Here is a 3,781-nt window from a genome sequence, read left to right as displayed (position 1 = left end):
TCTCTTGAGGATTCTGGGAACTCCTATCTTCCGCCCTTGAGGTGGGAGACACTCTCTGCTTCAACTCTCTCTGCTTTGTCTCCCTGCGAGACATTCCTGTTCACAAGCCAGCTGTGCTACGCTGACGGAGCCAGAGCCCTGAGGCTGGAGGAGCCATGTGGAGACCCACACCAGTGCTGAGAGTCTTCCACCACCACTGGATCCACAGGACTTTCCAACCACTGGCCTGTGATCTTCCTTCATTCGGCATTATTGCATGGCTGTGTGAGTCTAAAGAAGAATTTGTGGACTAATATCAGACATATTGGCTAACATCAGACTTATGGACTTAATTTGGACTGGGTTGGGACGTTTTCTTAATGTACAATTGCTCTTTGATATAAAACTCTCTCTTACATACATATTGAGTCCCTCTAGATTTGTTTCTCTATCAATATACGGACTAACACAAAAAATAAAGCAGAAATTTTTAAAAACTAGAACACATTTAAAATGGATCAAAAGAGAGGTCCCATGATAAGGTGTTTTAACCTAACTGCGTCTGTAATCATCTACTCTGCAATGCATTCTGCATGATAGAAGGCTTCACATTCCTGCTCTCTGGTCAGAGGGGATTCACCAGAGATTTAGTTCATGTGTAGCTTCCCTTCACTTTTAAAAAAACTGAAACAACTTTAAAATGGGTCAAAAGAGAGATCAAATGATGAAATATTACATTTTAACCTAACCACATTTGCCATAATTTTACAACACTCTCTGTCTGATAACAAGGCTATTCACATCCCTCAACTATGGTCAGAGAGGATTCACCAGAAGCTTAATCCATGTATGGTCTCTGCAAGTGGATTGGGGGCTTCCACTGTCACTCACAACCTTCTGCAAACCAGGTGTTCACAATTTAATCTCTGACACCATTCCTTCCTTTGGATTTGGATTACATTGTTCCCAATCCTTGTATTGTAACAGTAACATTACAATCGTGACTTGGGAATGATCAAGTGGCACTCTTGAAGAACTTGAAAGAGGGAAAATTTATTAGCTGGTGGCCTAGAGGAACTAGCATTCCGAAAGATCTGGAATGGCGGACGGGCTTAGCTTTTTATACTTTATCTTCATGAGCAAGTTCACAGAAGGCAGCAAATTCACAGAAGTAGAATAAGCAGAGATTTCTAGTGCAGATAGGATCTTAGTAAAGGTGTCTGGGAATACGGGAGCTCATGGGTTGTGACAGCGCATTGTGTTTCTTTTCCTAACGTTACAATTCCCTATTAAGGTTTCTTGTACAGTATCACACAGGCTGGGGTGCTTCTTCCATGTGGACTTAGTTGATGCCTCATGTAGATGGCTGCTTGTTTAATGACAAGCTTTTAAGACCCCAGACGCTGTCTATTCTTTCTGCTAGCCAGACACCATCTAGTTTCTTCACCAATTTTGCTATAGCACCCATATCTTCAGTGGTCCCTTCATGAGGGTGAACATCAAGCAGGGCCATGTCAACTCTGAACCAGAATACATGAATTGTTGGCTTGTATAGATGAAACACTTCAGTGACTGAAGACTGCTTACAAAATGGAGGCTGGTGATGAGGCATCATCTTGAATAATATTCATTCACCATTGTAGAGTCACACCTACCAGATTGATACATGTCATAATCAAGCAAGGAGGTCATTAAAATGGGAATTATATGGTAGACCCAAGCCACCATGCATTGGGCACCAAACCAAAGCCCAGTGACCGCCAGTTAGCAGTCACATGCTTCTTCTTACCCTAGGGAGGTTCAGTGTTAAGCTCAAGAGATATCGGTGAGTTTGAAGTAACAGAATGTGTTTTGTTGACTTTTGATATGAAGATAAGTTGAGACACCTAGCCCCAGGCCCACATAGTTTTGTCCACTAAGAAGGCTACCCTGAATTCAGAGATGCCAGAGGTAACAGCAGCAATCCTGTCAGGGGGATGAGCAAGACATGACTCATTTATCAAGTAGTTGGAGTTTGGAAAGGAATTGAGAGATCCATCTGTCGAAATCACACTATCCATCAACAGCATGCTGTCCTTGGCAGACAGACTGCTGTTAGCTACTTACTAATTTTATTTTGTTTTGCTTTTCTTATTAAGGTTCTGTTCCAGGGGATAAAAGAGGCCTCAAATAAAAAAATTCTTTATGGAGACCCATTTATAACTCTTAAGCAGAACAAAGACAAATCATGTGCACGGGGAGACCATCAACACGAAGCCATCATGGTGTTCAAGGATTCACAGTCACTCGACCACTTAACTAAGACATGGAGAACAAAGGAAACTGACCGAAAATCGTGATTGGTGACAGGTCAGTTTATCACTGTTGCAGGCAGGACTAGAGAAGTTGAACAGGGCTCATGATTGGGATATATATGTTGCACCTGCTCTTATGTGTTCTGGTGTTCTGAGTCTCACAAACCAAAGAATGGACCCACGGCCTACAAACAGCAAGCAGAAAGCAAGGTTTATTTAGAAAAGAAAAAAAAGCACCCGACTTCCTCACGGGAGTTGCCACTGAATGAGCTGTACCTAGGGTATTTTTTTTTAATATCAGACGTGGGCTACTTAGGCTGTCTGTGTCTGCAGGTTATGACCAGATCAGTGTCAGGTCTGGTCATATTCCTGGGTGTAGTCATGAACCTGCTCACATTCTGTCCATGCTGGAGATTTGCATGAGCGTGGACAAGGAAGCAGGCAGCAAATTGGTCAGTAAAGAGAATTATGGGTTTGCCGACCTTGGAGTTTAAAACCAACCTAGGGGTCCTGTGCCTGCTCACTTAAGATTTAAAATGTACTGGGCTGTCAAAATCACCCCTCAAAATGTCCTGCCATTCCCAATCCTTCCCACTGGGCCCCCTCTTTTCCCTCAATCTGCCTGGGGTCTCTTGATCACTCATCTCTCGTGTTCACTGCTGCAGATTAGAAAAACGTCTCACATTTTGTTCAGGGCCCTCTGAGCAAGGCAGTTGTGACTGTGAGACCCTACTACCCCAAGTTCCATCAGGGGCACGCTGGGAAAATCTCTGAGTTTTTCTCCTCTCTGAGTTGGCTAAGTGAGTACTATTCATCCATTTTCAAACACGTTTTGTTTGAGGACAAAGTTTTTCACATTGCTGGTCAGGAAAAGCTCAATGGAGGCGGCATCTCTGTGGAGATTCCAAAGGGATGCAGGGCTCCCACTATACACCATAGTCTTTTATAAACCTCCCACTATAAATCACAGTGTTCAGAATTTAAAATCTGATACAATTCTTGGATTAATTTTTGAACTGTATAGAAGTCACCACAAATTGTGGAATTAGCATTGCTGCTAATTCAAGAAGCCGCTGTTCTAACCACGAGTCTGCTATTCCTGTTATGGAACAGCAGGTGACTTCCTCCTTGTGAGCATTAGTTCTTTTAATCTGCAACAGGGTGAGGTTGGTCACGCCTACATTTTCTTCATGCTGTGGCATGATGTAGGGTTATGACTAGGATAATTATCCCAGAAAAGTAGTAGGGTCTCAATAAATTCTGACTGAATCAGTGGGTGAAAATGATTAAGTGCGTGTGTTTAGAGCATATGTTGTTAGTGCTGAGGAAATTCAGACAGATAGTATGGAGAAACAGGGAGTGGAAGATCATTTATGTCTAACTTTGGATCTGGGGGTAAAATCTTGAGATGTGCACTGTTTTAATTTCCTCGTGCTGTTCATAGAGTAAGCACATTGGGTGGCTTAAAAAAAGAAGAACTGTGTTTTCTCACAGTTTATTAAAGACAA

General features: G+C 42.5%; 1 pseudogene; it reads right to left on the bottom strand.

Moving 5' to 3' along the window:
- The window catches only part of LOC101654152, a 7,938-nt pseudogene extending 4,463 nt beyond the window's left edge, over positions 1-3,475 (bottom strand).
- Between the last annotated feature and the right edge of the window lie 306 nt (positions 3,476-3,781).

The sequence above is a fragment of the Echinops telfairi genome, unplaced genomic scaffold (assembly GCF_000313985.2).
Source record: "Echinops telfairi isolate 266 unplaced genomic scaffold, ASM31398v2 ScPeMD7_34;HRSCAF=130, whole genome shotgun sequence".
Lineage (NCBI taxonomy): Eukaryota > Metazoa > Chordata > Mammalia > Afrosoricida > Tenrecidae > Echinops > Echinops telfairi.
This window is presented reverse-complemented; position numbering and strand designations above follow the sequence as displayed.